This window comes from Stegodyphus dumicola, chromosome 2 (assembly GCF_044657685.1).
Source record: "Stegodyphus dumicola isolate Sdum_Otavi_A_Nest chromosome 2, ASM4465768v1".
NCBI lineage: Eukaryota > Metazoa > Arthropoda > Arachnida > Araneae > Eresidae > Stegodyphus > Stegodyphus dumicola.
In genome coordinates this window covers 264,916,492-264,935,989 of record NC_140769.1, presented here as the reverse complement: position 1 = coordinate 264,935,989, position 19,498 = coordinate 264,916,492, and the positions used below count along the sequence as shown (strand labels likewise).

General features: G+C 32.7%; 1 protein-coding gene and 1 long non-coding RNA gene across 24 annotated transcripts in view; one reads left to right on the top strand and one right to left on the bottom strand.

Annotated features, from left to right (window-relative positions):
* Nucleotides 1-19,498, top strand: part of LOC118181616 (uncharacterized) — a 976,960-nt gene that overhangs the window by 776,048 nt on the left and 181,414 nt on the right. The window contains exon 1 of one of the 23 annotated variants that reach the window (XR_015039882.1): nt 782-949. The exons of 21 other annotated variants lie outside the window; for them this stretch is intronic. This is a non-coding gene — a long non-coding RNA (uncharacterized LOC118181616). Of the gene's footprint in view, nt 1-781; nt 950-19,498 lie in introns of those variants that run through there. One more of the 23 variants, XR_015039863.1, reaches the window with a different exon arrangement.
* Nucleotides 1-19,498, bottom strand: part of LOC118179544 (U-scoloptoxin(01)-Cw1a-like) — a 143,582-nt gene that overhangs the window by 88,974 nt on the left and 35,110 nt on the right. The window lies entirely within an intron of this gene.

Sequence of the window (19,498 nt, the reverse complement as noted above, 5' to 3'; positions counted from 1 at the left end):
ACGAATCGAATTAATTGCTGTTTGAGATATACCGTAAATGAGCAGAGAAATATATATTTGCGATTACACTGCAAATGAACATTAGAAATGGGTAGTAAAATTACGGTTATGAAATGAAAAGTATAATAATTACAATTAAAATGTTGTTGCCTTCTTGAAATTATAATTATAATTGAAGTAATACTCGTAGTTAGAATGTAATTGGATTAATTGTAATTGCAATCACATTTTAATTCAGTCAGTATTCGTAAGTATATAGTAATCGAATTAATTGCCTTTTAAACGACACGGTAAATGCCCATATATGTAATTACACTGGAATTCATTTGATTATTAATTACATTGCAATTGTGAATTACCCAACTGTGATGTGCGTGTCGCAGCATTTCACTTCAAGTGCGATTGCAAACCGTGCTAATGGTTTGATTTATTCTTGTGAAAAACAAACTTCACTGCGACGTTTCGGGAAGTAAAAGTGAATGCGAAAAACGGGAGAGGGGGGGAGGAAGATTTCTCGAAAGCAAAAAATTAACACAGTTTGACAAACCTTTGCAAAGTAAATAGGGAAGAAAACTTTATAATCTTTTGCGCAAATGTGAAAAAAGCAAGAACAATGCCAGAAAACAACTTGTTATAAATAATCTCTTATTTTCGCTTAACAAAAGAGTGACCTACACCCTCCTTCTCTCCCCCTGTCCTTTCCACTTCCTGATTTCACGAACGACTTTCGACCCCTTGCCCTTCCCCGCGAATTCAGCCAGGATGACTGCACCTCAACCCAACTCGTCAGGTTGATTTGCATGTTGGGCATCCACCTGTCAAGTAATCTGAGGAAATATTCCAGTTTTTATTTATTTATTTTAATAATCTAATTTTCGAAGAGAACGTTTATATGAAGCTTGTCCAACGCCTTTTTGCGGGAAGGGCCATTTAAAACGACAGAAGAAAGGTAAGTCAAAGGTTGCCACTCATTCAGTAGAAAATTTACAATAAAATTAGGAAATGATTAGTAATACTAGATAGCAAAATTATGTATTAGAAATTTATAAATAAATTTATGACGTTATTTTTCACAATAAATAACCCATTTCCAGCTGTTTACGTGCAGTTTTGAAACAAAGTCATGTTTTTTTATAAAATTATCTTCCAACATAGAACAGGTACGAGTTACTGTTGTTTCGTGTGCGTTTTCTGCGAACTTGTTTTCATTCATCTTTGGTTTTAGTGTTTTGTGAAATGGCTATTTTTTCGACTTGTTTTACAAGGCTTTCGGGAGTGTTATAAGTATCATAAGCAATTATAGCGTGTGAGACGGACTCTCAACTTAGAATCAGGATGACCAAAAAGAACAAATTACAGCTCGGAAATGATGTTGCACTTACTAAGCCTAATTAGGCTTAGCATCGCGCAGCACAAAAAAAGTTAATTATTTTACCAGTTTCGCTCAAAATCAAAAATACTAAGTCGCACTAGATGAAGTAACACTTAAATTATATGAAACACATAAAGTCACAATTCAAATGGACTTAGAAATACAAAATGAAAGCATAAATTGAAGAGTTCACCAACTTCCAAGTAACATCCAAGTCGCTAGGTAGTGTTTATCATTTATTGACGAAATATCGTAATGAGTTTTGTTTGAACTCGTGGCTTCCGGTATTAACCGCCTAAAATAGCTATCATAAAAAAAGAAAACACATTTAATGATTTTAATGAGTCCATTTAGTGTCATTTTATAAATGCATTTAATATTAATAATTAGATATCTCATTATTTAAATCAATTTATATTTAAATTAGTCAAATTAAAAAGTGCAAGAAATATTCTTGAGAACTTGGTTTATTGCTTGTAAATCATCTGCTTTGTTACTTAATAACAAACAAATTAAATTTGAAAATTAAATATCTTATGGTTTGCCTCATAGCAACACGCTGGTGCGTTGAAGATAAATATAAATTTCTTCGGTTAGTTGGGACACGTTGCTTTCAAATAGTGAAGTTTTATTGATTAAAACAGAAAGATAAACACGGATTCATTTATTTTTAGCACTGTTCAAGGAATAAAATACGAAACTCTTTGTTTCTTTTACTGTTGTAGAATTTTAAACACAAATTTAGTTCTTTGCATTGCTCTATGAATTAATTTCACAACTTTTTGTTGGTACTATTCGAAATCTCTGTACAAAGAATGTTTTTCCTTTGTTTCGTTCCCATTATTTTTTACTTGGAACAGAATATTTTCGTTTGTAGCGTCCGCAAAATTAAGCAGAAAAAGCTGTTTTTGGTACTGTTCAAAAAATTATATGCTGAATTGGTTCTGTCTTTGTTCGGTTCGGAGAATTAAACACATTTTTGAAAGCCTGTATGTTTGATATTTTTTCAAACAATTATCTGCATAATTATCTCCGCTGTTTTGTTCGAAGAATTAAATGCATTTTTGAAAGCCTGTATTTTTGGTATTCTTCAAAGAATTGTTTTCGTTGTTTTGTCCGAAGAATTAAACACATTTTTGAAAGCCTCTGTTTTTAGTATTTGTTCAAAGAATTATCTTCAGAATTATTTTCGTTGTTCTGTTCGAAGAATTAAACGCATTTTTGAAAGCCTCTGTTTTTGGTATTGTTCAAAGAATTACCTGCAGAATTGCTTTGTTTTGTTCGAAGAATTAAAGGCATTTTTGAAAGCCTCTATTTTCGATATTGTTCAAAACATTATCTTTAGAATAATTTTCGTTGTTTTGTTCGAAGAATTAAACAAATTTTTGAAAAGCCTCTGATTTTGATATTCTTCAAAAACTTATATGCAGAACTGTTTTCGTTGTTCTGTTCAAAATATTAATCACATTTTTGAAAGCCTCTGTTTTCGGTACTGTTCAATGAATTATCTGCTGTATTTTTTTTTCTTTGGTCTGTTTAAAGAATTAAACGCATTTTCGAAAGCCTCTGTTTTTGGTATTGTTCAAAGAATTACCTGCAGAATTGCTTTGTTTTGTTCGAAGAATTAAAGGCATTTTTGAAAGCCTCTATTTTCGATATTGTTCAAAACATTATCTTTAGAATAGTTTTCGTTGTTCTGTTCGAAGAATTAAACAAATTTTTGAAAAGCCTCTGTTTTTGATATTCTTCAAAAACTTATATGCAGAACTGTTTTCGTTGTTCTGTTCAAAATATTAATCACATTTTTGAAAGCCTCTGTTTTCGGTACTGTTCAATGAATTATCTGCTGTATTTTTTTTTCTTTGTTCTGTTTAAAGAATTAAACGCATTTTCGAAAGCCTCTGTTTACGGTATTGTTCAAAGAATTATCTGAAGAATTGTTTCGTTGTTTTGTTCAAAACATTAAACGCATTTTTGAAAGCTTCTGTTTTTGGTATTGTTCAGAGAACTGCATGCAGAACTGTTCTCTTTGTGCTGTTCGAAGAATTAAACGCAGTTTTGCCTGGAACCAAATTTGTTTTCTTTTTAAAGTGTTCAAAGAATTAAATAAGGATTAATATTTTATGGTGCTCAGGAAAATTTAACTCAGAATTCCTTCTTTCTTTCTACTATTCAAAAAACTATATACAAAGGTTTTTTTTTTTTTTTTTTTTTTTTTTTTTGTTTTTGTACTTTTAGAAGACCCATTTTTGCCTGAAACAGTCTTTTTTTCCTTCTTTTGGTTACAGTTTATTATATTTATTTATTTATTATTATTTATTTTTTGGCACTGTTTGATAAAATTTAACACAGATTTCTTTCTTTGTTTCGACTTTATTATTTCAAGAATTATGCACAGAATTGTTTTTTTCTTAGTACTTTGTAGTAGCGTAATGACCATTAACTTAAAACCAACAAAAGCTTTCTGTCGAAGAGTTTTCTAATATTTAAAAAAGTCCGGAAAATACGCGAGGGCGATATGGAATTCCATATCAAACTACAGCAATCTTCTTCATCCGCAAAAGCATCTCGTTCTACCAAGAAGAAACCATTCACGATTTCTCAACCACAGTTGGGAAAAAACGTTTAAAGAGGCATTATCTTTTCAGGCTTCATCCTTTTCGGGATCCTTGAATCGGAAAAGGAGGTGGAAATCCTCAAAAAATTACAGTTTAACACTTCATCCATCATAAAACTCCTTTCTCGTATTTCTCATAATGATTTTCGTGATATACGGTGCACGTCAGATTGCTTTCGACGTTCACCTTCGAAATGGATCTTTTTCACTTATTGCCAAATCTTTCCCAACCTTCTCTCAAAAAAATAAAATTAAACTGCGACTGTGGCAGTGGAGGAAGCGCAAATGTATGACCTTCAAAAAAAAGCCATGTTTAACTCTTCGAACTTCTTCTTCTTCCAAAACAGCATTGTTTTAGAAATTAATAGCGTGCAGCGAAATAACAGAAATAATAGAAAAGCTAATAATGTATCCTAATTTGTTTATTTCATTGTTTTTATTTCTTTTTCTTTTTTACTTTAATTCGAATGGCAGCAGGAAAAATTCGAGTTGAGTATTAGAATTTATTCTGATGGATGAGTTAAAAAGATATTTGTTTCACTTTTTTTAATTTTTTACTTCAATTGGATTGGCAACAGGAAAAGATCGAGTGGATGTTTCGATGAGGCGATTTCTGAAATCGGAAGATTGATTTTGCGATCCGTGCGTTTTATTATTATGCGCCTCGTTTTCCTTGAATTGTTTTCTATCAGATTAAACGTGATTATTTCTTTGATATGGAAATTAGAGAATTATTATTCGCTCAAACTTATTTTTCCACCCACTCCGAAATGTCGTATTTATAGACATGCTGTAAGCAATTGATCTTAGCTTCATAAATTCGATCCGCTTGATTTCTTTGCTTCGGGGTTTAATTTCTAAAAGACTACCTTAAAGTCATACAAGTTTCTACGTTTTTCTATCATTTCGTAAGATTAAACATTATATGCGCTTGAAGAATAACACACATTTTTGACGGAAGCAAACTATTTTCTCTGTAGCATGCGAAGAATTAATTGCAAAGCCATTTGCTTTTCGAACTAGTATACGTAAGAATTGCATTCAGAATTGTGGCTTTCTAGTGTTCGGAGCATTAAATAGATTTTCTTCCCTAAACAGAATTTTTTGTCTTTGTAGTCTTCGAAGCATTAAACATGGATCTGTTTGTCTTTGATAGAACAATTTAATAGGAAACTAATTGTTTGTGGCACTGTCCGAAGAATAACGTACAAAATTGTTTCGTTCTTTTAAAACGATTTAACAAAACGTTCGAAGAGTTAAACATGGCTTTTTTTTTTCCTTTTGGATATTATTTAAAAAATCATACACATGATCTCCAGAACACCATAATGAGGTTATAGGCAACAAGAGGACCGACATGCTGCTATAGGTAATGCTGGAAAGAGAAATTGAACATTTCGGAGAAAAAAGAAAGATTATTTGATGAACATCTTAAAATATGAGAATGATATGATATGTCATTTTGATTACAATAAAATAATTACTGGGCACGTGAGCTTCCCGGCGTAACTGAAAAGATTTGATTTGCAAAATAATAATCTTTGTAATTTTTGTAGCGCTGAAAGCAATGTACAACATTTCGTCGAAGACTGCGTATTATTGCGACATTTTAGGGAAAAACAGGGCAGCATAAAGGAATTCTGTTGCCGCGGGAAAGAGTTTAGATTTGAAAAGGATTTCATGTACTTTATAAGTGGCAATAGAACAATATTTGAAGTTTTTATTTCACGTTTTTAACAGTATTTTCGTTTTTAATTTGTGTTAGGTGTGCTGTACTAACCATAAGGCCGATTATTATCGGCCAGGACGGTTAATTATATTACATTAAATTACATTGCACATAACTGCTTCTTTCCTTGTGCTTTCGAAGAACTAAAAATATTTTTGCCTATGAAAGGTGTATATATATATATATATATATATATATATATATATATATGTGTGTGTGTGTGTGTGTAATGAAAGCAGGCATTAGCTGTAATGATGTAGAAATATTGATGGCGTCGAAGCATTGACATTGTAATGTAGAACTACTGAATTTCGTAGATCAATCTACTCATTATAATGAAACAGCCACACGTTGTGGTCACAGAGTGGGCAAAATGGTTGAGTAAATGTACCAATTACTTCTAAGAGTTTCTAAAGACTCAATGGCTTGAATTGCTTTTGTTGAATCTGATCGCATGACAGCATTCTCGAATTTCTCAGATCATCATTATACGACCCTTCTGTGTAAACATGCACTCAGTTATGATTCGGATGTTTAGTATCAACGGTTCCCAGGGCAAGGTATTTCAGGACCTCTATAGATGTTTCATTCTTGGTGACTGAATCACTCAAGTTAAAGTTTATCTCGATTTGGGACATAGTGTAATACTTCTTTGGCGATATGAAGCAACTCCAATGATGGAACACAGCAATAACATTTATTTAACACTCAAAAAAGGCGACATACAAAACAAGAAGAAAAAAGAATATTAACATTTACAAATAAATTACATTCTTCCTGCGAGAGTCGCACGTGGCACTTGAGTCTGGTTTCAAATATTGCCATTCACAAACACCTTAATGTTCATCTATTTAAATTATTTAAACTACAAGATTTTAATGTTATTTAAAGCTGTTACAACCTCTCCCCCAACGGAGAGACTTTTTCCGAAGGGAAAAGTTCTGTAAATTTCGAAAGTTTATAAGCTCGGCTTGCTCAATTGCTTAAAGAGAAAAGATAACTTCTCTCAAGTTTCCAAATTTTCAGGCCGAAAATTTTAAGTTTTAAACAAATATTTTTACACCACATTTAAATAGGAAGAAAAGGGACAGTGTTCAAATTAGTCTTCCTTTTTTTTTTTTTTTTTTTTTTTCTTGACGGCGCCTAGATCTCTTCCATGGCGGACCAGTTCCTCGGCTATATTTCACAGCAAAGCCTTTCCTCAGTTCATCTGTGCCTTTCGGATAATATCATTTGTCATTTGCTTTCGACATTTGTTTTCTTCGTCTACTAGTAGCGGCTTTGATATTAAATCGAAAGCCGAAAGATGATGATAACGTTGCATTGCAAAATGATTCTCAATATTAATTTCTTTATCGTTTTTCAAATTTTCGTAAAAATCTTCCACATTTAATTCCGGTGATTTAACTTCTTTTTCAAAGATATCTTTGGATGCTTTATTTTCTTCCTTCATCGGTTCCAAGATCTTCTCTTCAACTATTTTTCTTTTCCTTTGAGCTCTAGTAGAAACGGCATTAAAATGGTATCACTAAGTTTACGTTCAAGTGATAAACTAATAAAATAAGGCAGTTCAGTTTTAACAGGAAGTAATAACCTGATATCACTAATATTACGTTTAGTGATGAACTAATAAAATAAGGCAATTCAATATTAACAGGAAGTAATAACCTGGTATCACTAATGTTATGTTCAGTGATGAACTAATAAAATAAGACAATTCAATATCAACAGGAAGTAATAATCTGGTATCACTAATATTATGTTCAGTGATGAACTAATAATAGAAAGCAATTCAATATCAACAGGAAGTAATAACCTGGTATCACTAATATTGCGTTCAGTGATGAACTAATAAAATAAAGCAATTCAATGTTAACAGGAAGTAATAATCTGGTATCACTAATATTATGTTCAGTGATGAACTAATAAAATAAGACAATTCAATATCAACAGAAAGTTACGTTCAGTGATGAACTAATAATATAAAGCAATTCAATATTAACAGGAAGTAATAACCTGGTATCACTAATATTGCGTTCAGTGATGAACTAATAAAATAAAGCAATTCAATACTAACAGGAAGTAATAATCTGGTATCACTAATACTATGTTCAGTGATGAACTAATGAAATAAAAGTACGCACGATTATTCGATCTCGGTCGGTGCCTCCAAAATAATTATGACTGTGATACTTCTTTGGCGATATGAAGCAACTCCAATGATGGAACACGGCAATAATTTTTATTTAACACTCAAAAAAGCGACATACAAAACAAGAAGAAAAAAGAATATTAACATTTACAAATAAATTACATTCTTCGTGCGAGAGTCGCACGTGGCACTCGAGTCTGGTTTCAAATATTGCCCATTCACAAATACCTTAATGTTCATCTATTTAAATTATTTAAACTACAAGATTTTAATATTATTTAAAGCTGTTACATGGGACATAGAAAGGGGATTTGTTGGCTTCGGAGTCTCTTGTGTTTCTGGTTATGACCCAATAATTAATCCAGAAAGGATCTCCAATGCGAAGCTACTTTTTGTATAAAACAACAGCTGTCATTTCAATAATTGTTCTTGCGAGCCAGTTTGTTGTTAGCAATAGCATAGTTTCAATAGAAGTAGATTTAACACTTCAGTAATAAGTTTCATTGCTTGATTTTGAAAACTTTCAAATTACTTAAGAATTTGCTTATTTTCTGTTATGAGAAGTTTACAGCGAAGTAACATCAAATGTAATAAGAATATCTTACCAGTAATATTAAGAGTTGTTCTTGTGCTTCCCCATAAGAAGCTAGACAAGCCAATTTCAATGTAGTCAATCTTTGATAAGAGCGTTCTGTAGGTAACTCTACATGTAGTCTCCAAGTCATTAACAAACGTAACGCCTAAGTATTTAAATTTATCAGTATTTACAGTCCAAGGCCAGTGAAAAGGACTGAAGTTTTATCAAAATTTAGTTATGTTATTTTCAGCGCACTAGTTTGAAATCACTGTCATGGATTGATTCAGTCACTTCTCTAACACGAGCTTTGCATCATGCTTTGGTGCCCGAGTCCAGATGACTAAATCTTCAGCAAACAGACACCTGGAATGCTCTTTAGGGCAGCAAGTATAATATTAATACAGATGTTAAAAAGGGTGCTGCTGCCCTGTGGAAGGCCGGTTTGTAACTTATAATATTTAACTTTGCAGATTCGTTGGTCTGTAAAGGACACCTTATCCATTTTAGCATCTTCACATTACTGTCAAGGATTTTTTCATGAAGCTTTTCTCGCCATACCATATCATATGCCTCTTTGAAATCAATATACATTGCTGTTAGGATATTCCTTTCACCAAGGACATCTTTAATAATTTGGCTATACGGTGGCTTGGCAAATGCGGTCAAGAGCAGGAGACTGACGTTAATTACGGAAGGGGAAAGTAAACGGCTGTGTCGGGGATCATAAGGGGAGATATATTTTTTAACAAAAAGTGTTTTTAGGTCTCATTCAGTGTCAGTATATCATTAAAGTAATTAATGAAAGCTATTTGAAACCAAAATAGGATTTGCATTAGTAAATTATAGTTAAGAATAATGGTCCTCATTGTTCTGATTATTACTGGAATAATTTAAAGATTAAATCCGATAGTATCTTAAGATGTTTTTGCAGTTGGAAAAACAAGAATATAACTCATTTTGATTCACCTTTCTTTTCTTTATGAATGACGAATATCTGTTTGCCATACACGTGATCAAGTAGGGAATAAGTGTTTAATCCGTAAGATTATAAGTATTGATTAACATTTCCTATAACTACTTCTAATTGAGGCTTTCTAAGAGCAACCCCCTTAATTTTGACTCGCAGCTTTTAATTTTAATATGAGGATAATTAAAATATAATAAATAAATTAATAATTAATAATAATTAAAATATGATAATTAAAATATGAGGATAGAATCTACCTTTAAGCAATGGGATTTTTTTTAAACACTGTGGCATGAGAGTGCCTAGTAATAATAGTTTTAGCGTCGCTAAGAATCATTTTCTGGATTCTCATATTAATTTTTTTCCAAAAAATATTAAAAGCTTCAATTGACGAGTATGAGCAATGCATAATACATACATATATAACGTAAGCATACCATAAAGAAAAATGAACTCCCAACAAAAGCTGCTATTGAACTGCTATTGAACTCTAAATAGGGGTTTATCAGAGGGAAAATGGTAATTGATTTATTTACTGTATCGACTTATTACTTATTGTAATGGATTGGAATATTTGAATATGAATTAGCTGAATATTTAAGAAAAATATTATGACTGCGAGAATAGGAAAAAAACATTTTTTGAATATTTACTTTCTTATAGAATGCAGATGAATTCATTTTTACTCAACGAAAATCAAAATTTAGTAGCTAATTAATCTGTCGTGTATCGACCACTTTAGTTCAGTGATCCGTATTAATGTGCGCTTTTTTAAAAAAAATTAAATGCTTCAAGAATAATTAGAAAAGGGCATAATTCTCTTCTTACCCTTAAATTCTTCAATAAAAAAACTGCATTTTCTGCTATAACCAAGTGAAATAATTTTCTAAATATAATTCAAAGCATGAAAAATAAGGTACATAAACAGCTTGGAAATGGAACCAGCATTGAGATTCTCTTTAAGAAATATGGTGAAGCTTAACAAAAAGTCTACGAAGTGAAGTAATTCCGTAGAATATTTTCTAACTCTTTATGATTAAATTGCACTCAATTATACTTTATAAACGACATGTAAATACTATTTAATGTATATGTGTGGATGTGTGTGTGGGGAGGGGGGGGGCTCACTAGCGGCTGAGCTGTAAAGTCGTTGAACTCTGGCAGGTCGATCCGGGGTTCGAATCCGGATCGACGGGGATGGCTGTATTGGCGTTTTCGAGGTTTTCCCCACGTGTAACGTGCATAAGAGTCAGTTTTGCTTAGAAAGTTCTCCACGAGGCACCCTTACCCTTAGGCAAATAACCGTCGAATGCTTTGCTATAATCAAACAAACCAGACCAAACAATAGATATATAAATAAGTAGCTTAAAAAAATGCTATATTTTACGTATACTTATCAAGTAGTATTTCAATATATATAATGATTAAAAGAAAGGAAAAGTCCGATCCTAACTGATTGTATATAATGTAATCCCTATGAAGGCCCTAACAATTCTTTCTCACTTAAAGTCGTAACCCAAAAAGAGAACAAATTAAACTTCAGATACGTATACAATACTGAATCTAATACAAAAAATACAAATATAAAAATAAATTATACATGTACGAAGCCTAACTAACTATTTATATTGATATTACGTAAATATACGTATGGTAATAAACATTGTATAATAAAGATATTTTATACCTTGTTCTATATTTGATTCCATTTATATATACCTATACATAGATAGATATAATTTAAGGATTCCATTTAAGGATTATAGTAGTAGTTAATACTACTACATATAAAACACAAAAGTGCATCAATAATGTATTTTTCAGTATTATTTAACTTCATTCTTAAAAATTTTCGGCAGTCTAGTTTGCGTTATTTTATTCATAAGTCTGAAATAAAAACAATTATTGTTTATATGCCATTAGGAAATTAACCAAAAAGCAGCGACCACAATGTAATTGAGAAACAGTCCTTAGCCGTGAAAAGGTTGAAATCTATTCGGTTATGACTATTATCTCACATACTCAGCTACTTCGCATACATGGAACATAGCATTCGAAATGAAAAATTCAATATTTACTACAAATTCATTCGTGTTACAAATATCTGTCTTTCTACACCTATGGCTTTAAAAAAAGATGTTATTTATCTTAGTTTATCGTTAAGTAATACATTTTCATTGTACAAAATTGCATTCACTCGAAGAATTCAATTTGTATTTTTCTCTGTATAAAACTGAATGTAGAGAAGTTAGATGTTTAAACGATCCCCACATTTTCTCAAGACCACGAGTAAGATTATCCCTTCCTTTCTCAGCCCCCCCCCCTGTGAAAAAAGGGGTTCTAAATTTATGACCTTACAGCATATGAGGGTATTTCGGCTATACATGATAACTTGATAGTTGAGCGATTCTTGCGAAATCAAGCCTGTTGTAGTGCCGCTAAGCCACTTTCTTCAAGGTACTAATTCAATCTTTTGATTAAGAGTCCTACCATTCATTGTTTTGCCCAAAACACTTGTAAGAGAGACTGAGCGATAGCTGGATGTTTTCCTTTGTTTAATATTGGTATAATACTGTGACGGTACTAACTCTTTTCCACTGTGACGGTACTAAATACCGTTTCCCAGATTCAGTTGAAGGGGTGTAAGATAGGTCTTTCTGCGATTTCGCTAAAAGATGCCTCAAGAATTCGGCATGTAGGAAATCTTATCTGTGGGAGATTTTTAAATCTTTAACTATTTTAATGTCTGATTTAGTTCCACCTTATTTAAAAGAGACATGGTGAAAAAAGAAAAATATCATGAGTGTTAACGCTGGGTTAATACTTCATCTTTCGATATTTTCTTCATATAACGTGATATTTTTCTAGCATGTGCCCATAGTAACACTCGCGTAATAAAAATTAACATTCGTTACGTAGAAAAGAATAACAACTTTCCTCTCGTAGTAAAAGAATAAAAGCTTTCACGTAATAAAGAATAATAACTTTCCTCGCATTATCAAAGGATTTCGGGTAATAAAGCATAATAGCTTTCGCATAGGAAAGTGTGTAATAAAGCATAACATTCTCTTTCTTATAAATCATCACAACTTTCGCTTAGAAAGCGTAACATTCGCCGTGTCATAAAGGATCATAACTTCCCAAGAATATTGTCTTTTGTAGCAGAATGAAACGCCATTTTCTTTATATGATAAAGCATAATAAATTTCATCACATAGTAAAAAAAATAACTTTCGCGTAATAAAGAATAATAACTTTCCTCGCGTAGTAAAGAATAACAACTTCCATCGTGTAGTAAAGAAATAATAGTTTTCGTCTAATAAAGAGTAATAACTTTCCTCTCGTAGTAAAGAATTACAACTTTCCTCGCGTATTCAAAAAATAATAACTTTCGAAAATAAAGAACAATAACTTTATAAAGCCTAACAACTTTCTAACAAGAAATTGTAATATCTTTATGTAATAAAGCTAATATCTTTCTTCGCATAGCAAGATAATTCTCGAGGAACTTTCGCCGCGTCGTAAAGCCTCATAAATTTCCTCACGCAGTAAAGAATAATAGTTTTGACATTATAAAACATAACTTTCGCAGAATATTAAAACATAATTTTCTCTGTGTAATAAAGCGTAATAACGTACCTCACGTAATAAAGACGTAATAAAGACTCACGTAAAAAAGAATGTAAACTTTCCTCGCGTAGTAAAGAGTAGAAACTTTCTTTGTGTAGTAAAAGAACAATAACTTTCGGGTAACAAAGAATAATAACTTTCCTCGCGTAGTAAAGAATAACGACTTTCCTAGCGTAGTAAAAGAATAATAGCTTTCGCGTAATAAAGCATAAGTTCGCTGCATAATAAAAACTTCGGCATAGGAAAAGTGTGTAATAAAGCATTATAACATTATGTAATGAATCATCATGACATTCGTGTGTCGTTAAGCATCATAACTTGGCCCACATAGTAAAAATAAAAGCTTTCGCATCATCAAACATATCTTTCAGAGCAGAATAAAACACAATTTATTTTCTCCGCGTAATAAGGATATTAACTTTAGTTGCCGAATTTTCCTTGCGTAGTAAAGAATACTAGCTTTATCTTAATAAAGAATATTAACTTTCGCTGCGTTATTATGCAACTTTGGCTTAAGAAATCGTAGTTATTTCAGCGGAATAAAGCATAGCTTTCGCAGAGTATTAAAACATAACTTTTGAGTAATTAAGCACAAAGCATTAGTGAATATCTTGTGAAATATTTAATAGTTTTCTTTTTTGAGTGAATCAAGTATCTAAAGATCCCAAACTGGAAATCTGTCCCCGAAATGTACACAATTGTATTTGATCATTTTTTTCTTTTGTAGTAATTAACTCTTTCCTTTATGATGCTGGACATTCATTCCCCTCTAACTGGGTCTGTAACGGGGATGACCAAATAATGATGGCATGCAAATGGAGTGCATATTTACCGACCTTGACCAATGAGCGCATTACGTACGCTTATCTCAGGTGTAAGTGCAAACGTTCCTTCCTGTCTGGAAAAATGAAATAATAACGTCGGGAATTCCGAGACACTTTCGAACACCCCCTCTCGACCTTGGCATGATTTCCATTCAGACGACGAGGCACATCAAAAATTCCTTTTCTCTTAGCGGGCCTCATTAGAAAGAATCCGCCACCCTCCCAACAGGTGCAGGGTGAAAAAGACGCCAAGACAAGTGTATTTAGTTTGCATTTTGAAGTTGTTGATTTTATTATTTCATTGAATGCAGTTATTTTGCTGTAAAGTTACACTCCCGAGATGTCTGATGCATTCGCAAAACATCACTGAACGTATTTCCAGAGCTCCATTTGGACGACCGGATCGAGACCTGGTACTCAGACACACTCCGACTAGAAAAATACAGTAGAATATCCATTATCCGAGATGACTGGGACCGTAACCACCTCATATAATCGGAAACTTTGTCTTCTTTCTAACCCATTTTCTTACCTGCCTTTAAACATTTCGTATCAAATGCTACGAAATTATTTTCTCGAAACAAAATTGCTCTCTTTCTAGTATTTGTCTTCCCTTCGAAACTAAGCCTGACTTTTTGCCTTCCGGGCAGAAAGACTTAGCGAGTGCAAAACAAGACATCAGTCTACTTCTGTCTGTCAACCTTAACAGACACTAAATACTAAATAACACCAGTTTTTCATTCAGCAAGGTTTTCCGGAAATTGTTTATTTGAAATTCTAAAAGTAAATTCACAAGCTCTACTACCATATTTCTTCGCGCATTTTTTCTAATTTTAACTTTTTTAATAATTTTATCTCCGAAATTCGAGAGGGAAAATGATGCGAATAATTTAATTTCCGAAGGCCGCGGTGACTGTAACCGAACAAATGGAAAGTAGTCATGGATAAGCTGCAGGTGATTGTCACAGTATTATTTAATTCCAATAACAGTGTGTAGTAATATTATCATTACAACATTACAATAAGGTATATTTATTTCTACAACCCTGAATTTAAATAACGCCCGTACTTATTGTTCTCTCTGCTGCTCCATAAGCCTCAAAATATTCATAAATAATTATACAAGGCAAATGGGCTGCCAATTCCTCTAAATCGTAGACTGTCTCTTCAGTCTGATGGTTCAGTTCTTGTATTAAGCTGACATAATATTCAACAGTTGTAAGAGAAACGTTCGGCATGATCTTCGCAAGTAGGTTACGGGGGTTAGTCTTTGACAGTTAGGCAAAACCAAACATTAGATGGACTAATCCATTTTAAATTTTAACAGTGCTCGTTCTCTACACACATTGAAAAAAGGGGATATTAGGTGAGTATTTTTATTTCCTTGTACGAAGTAAAGAAAATTTGTAATCGCGAAAAATTTCGGGTATCATGTTTCAACGAAAATATCCATTTTGACAGCTCTTGAATCCATTCGAACAATTTTTGTTCGTACATTCGGGCAGAATTAAGGATACTGTTTTCCAAACCGTATTGTAAAATGGATTCAAAAGGAATTTTTTTGTGACGTCTGTACGTACGTAAGTACGTACGTGTCTTGCATAACTCAGAAACGATTAAATTTTGTATACCCACCCTTCCTACCAGGCCATTTCTTTCGCAATCCTTGTTCGTATTCATATGCTTCCTATTACAGAAGTGTCTTAAATGAAGAACATATTCATGTTTAAACAAAGACAAATTTAAAACCAAAAATTTGCATAATTTAATAAGCTGTACAAGGATGTCATGTGATGCTCACATATTTTTTAAGATTTCGAAACCTAATGCGAAAAGCTAGGGGGAAATACTCGAATATTTTTAACATTTTCGGGAATTTGTGACAAAAAGCTTCGAAGGAATACGGTGTTAATGTTTTAACAATTCCTTTTATTTCTGTGACAAATTTGCACAAATTGTGAATTTTTGTCAAACTTTTTATATGACTTTTTATTGACTTTTTAGCCACAAGGGTTAGTAATTTCGTTTTGACATTTTTAGTTGATTCCCTTTTCAAACTGTTGCCACTAAATATTACAGCCCTGTAATATATTTAAAGAAATTAAATAATGAAGAATCTGCATAAATGTATGTGATGTACCAGCTTTTGTCAGGAATAAATAGATTGTTGAAGAATCATAAATGTAGTCGTAGCTTAAATTATCAGACGATAAGTTTAAAAAACAGGATCCATTTATTATTGGTCAGGAGAAATAGCAGTTACAAAATCAGATATCCGGAGTAAATAAAAAGAATTACTAATAACTTTTTGTATGAAGTTTACTGCATCGTTACATTTAAAAAAAAAAGCCCCCGATATTCTTTTGCGAGTCCTTTTATAGCCTCTGGAAAGGCGGAGCTTCCAAGAAATGACGTCAGCCTCGTTAGCCAATCCAGTTCGCTTTAAATATTTCCAGAACATTTTATAACTGTACGTGTAGAAAAGGCGGGAAAAACAACTTGGCTACGGCGCTGTGGATTTAATTCCACGTACTTTCAAATAAGAGAACGTCGCCATTAAAAATGAAAAGAACATACAGTTAGAATTTTATTATTACATGTATGTATTTTCCTCGCATTGCGATAAAACAACAGTACCTAGAGCCATCCAATTTTGAATAACATAATCCTCCACCGAATATGGGCATCTGGAAGCCCCTAATTTAGAATCTGGAATTTGATTTATTATGTATTTCATATTTTGTCAGACAATAAAGAACTTTTGATTAAACTCAACGATTTCAAAGCTAGGAGTGGCAGCACTGTACGAAAAAGTCTTCAGCGCGCGAGACTGTGTGTCGGAAATTCTAAAGATAAGCTCATTTTAAAAATGATTTTCCGATATTGCTGTTGAACTAAATTTTATGATTTAAGTACGAAGAACATGATATTTAATAAATAAAGGTAGCACACAAAGCGTTAAAAAAAACACCCCTTTGGGCATAATGTAAAATCTGAAAGCTTTCTTTTTTTTTTTTTTTTTTTTTTTTTGTTGTTGTTGTTGTTGTTGATGTTCTTGTTAACTTATATTAACCTCTCTGTAAATTAGTTATTTGCGCTGCCAGGTGCTTAAAATAGTTACAGCAAAAAGGAAAAAATGTAAATAAAAATAATGATTAAAAATACAAATAATGATTTGAATGAATCTAGCTGATGTCACTTCATGGGTACAGCTAGTGATTCATAATACCTGAAATGAATGCGCGTGGATTGCTTTAAATCACTTAATCAATGAAAAAATAAAATTTAAACAAAAATTAAATGTTTTCTTATGCTTTGTTGGGCGAACAAATTCCCGCATGAAATGTATTTTAATGCGGGCAGTGGCAACACATTTTTTAAATCACTGACTGAGTTTATTAAATTCGAAAGAAAAATAAATACATTGCGTTTCACCGAAGGTTTGTAATCAAAAGTTTCTTAAATTTGCACTAAATATGAAATAAATTTTTAAAAAACTTAAAATTCAAAGTTCGGGCTTCGACAGGCACAGGTGTGAGTGGAGGATTACGTGTCTTCAAAACTGGTTTGCTCTACTGAAAGTTAAAGAATATTAAACTGAAAAGTTAAAGGCTTGAAAGTTAAATAATATCAAACTGTAAAGTTAAAAAATATTAAGTTGAAAATTTAAAGAATATTAAACTAAAAAGTTAAAGAACTGAAAGTTAAAAACGAACGATTTCCAGGTGAACGGTCTGGTTGCATCGTTGGTTTCCAAGATTTCCCCCATGTGAAATGTGAATATGAGCCAGTTTCCTTCAGAAAGTCTTCCACAAAGGCATCTCTCCTCTTAGACTGATAGCCCTAATAGCTTTGCCAAATTCAAATAACCTAACCCCTGACCTAATCTATCCCTTGACTTAGCATTTCCAATCGCTTTCATAATGAGTCTCGCTTTGTTCTCTGAGAAGTTACGATCTTAAGTAGATAATTTCCAACGATTTGCGAACCATCAACCTATGTATATATACATATATATATGTAATAATAAAATTCCATAGTCAAGAATACACTTAAAATTCTAACTGTATGTTCTTTTCATTTTTAATGGCGACGATCTCTTATTTGAAAGTACGTGGAATTAAATCCACAGCGCCGTAGCCAAGTTGTTTTTCCCGCCTTTTCTACACGTACAGTTATAGAATGTTCTGGAAATATTTAAAGCGAACTGGATTGGCTGACGAGGCTGACGTCATTTCTTGGAAGCTCCGCCTTTCCAGAGGCTATAAAAGGACTCGCAAAAGAATATCGGGGGCTTTTTTTTTTAAATGTAACGATGCAGTAAACTTCATACAAAAAGTTATTAGTAATTCTTTTTATTTACTCCGGATATCTGATTTTGTAACTGCTATTTCTCCTGACCAATAATAAATGGATCCTGTTTTTTAAACTTATCGTCTGATAATTTAAACTACGACTACATTTATGATTCTTCAACAATCTATTTATTCCGGACAAAAGCTGGTACATCACATATATATATATATATATATATATATATATAGACACATATATGTAGATGTAATAAAGCTCTTTCACTTGTTAAACTAGAATCTGAATATGATCGTTTTTGTAAATATGAGTCAGTAGGCCATTAGCAAAAACAAAGCGCGATTCGAGAACAGTGTGTTTGGAAACCTTGGACTCAACAAACAGAAAGGAGATTCCAAAGTGAATAGAGTTTAGTTCCATCTGCACTGTTCGAAAAATAAGATACAGAATTTTTTCTCCTTTACTTTGTTTGAAGATAGCATTTTTTCCGAGTATACTGTTCAAAGAATTAAAATAGATGTTTCCCTATTTTCATTGCTCGAAAAATTAAATAGAGATTTTTTTTCCTTTTGTACTGTTCGAGAAATTAAATGGAGATTTTTTTTTCCTTTTGTACTGTTCGAGAAATTATAGATTTTTTTCCCGTTTGTACTGTTCAAAGATAAAATTTTTTCCTCGTTTCTGCTGTTCGAAGAATTAAAAGAACAAGTCCCCATTCGGAATTTTCGAAAAATAAATAAACAAGTTTTTTTTTCCGTTTATATTTTTCGAATAATTAAAAAAATGTACCCCGTTTGCACTGTTCGAAAAATAAATACAGATGTTTTTTTCGTTTGCACTATAAGGTATTTTCTCTCTCCTTTTCCGCCTGCAGCCCACCAGCGCCCGAGCGGTAAAACCGCTGAACACTGGTAGTTCGGTCCGAGGTTCGAATCCCGCGAACGGGCTGGCTGCACGGGCGTTTTCGTGGTTTTTCCTCATGTGTAACGTGTATACGAGCCAGTTTTCCTTAGAAAGTCCTCCACGAAAGATCCCTCCCCTTAGGTAGACAGCCCTAGCGTGCTTTGCCGTATTGTCAATACACCACCACTACACCACCTTTTCCGCATGTGTTTCCGGGGTGTAATTGGAAGCATAATCGAGACGTATTCGAAAGGTCCAGGGTTCTTCTAGTCCCGGCGAGAGCATTGCACATCTTTCACGCCTCCTGCTTCAAAAAAGCCTAGTGACTCTGCAAGTGGCGCCCGAACTAAAGGGTAGTGGAAGATAATTTGTCGTCTCCAGGATTTGGTGTCCCTAATCCCCAGTCGCCCTCTAAA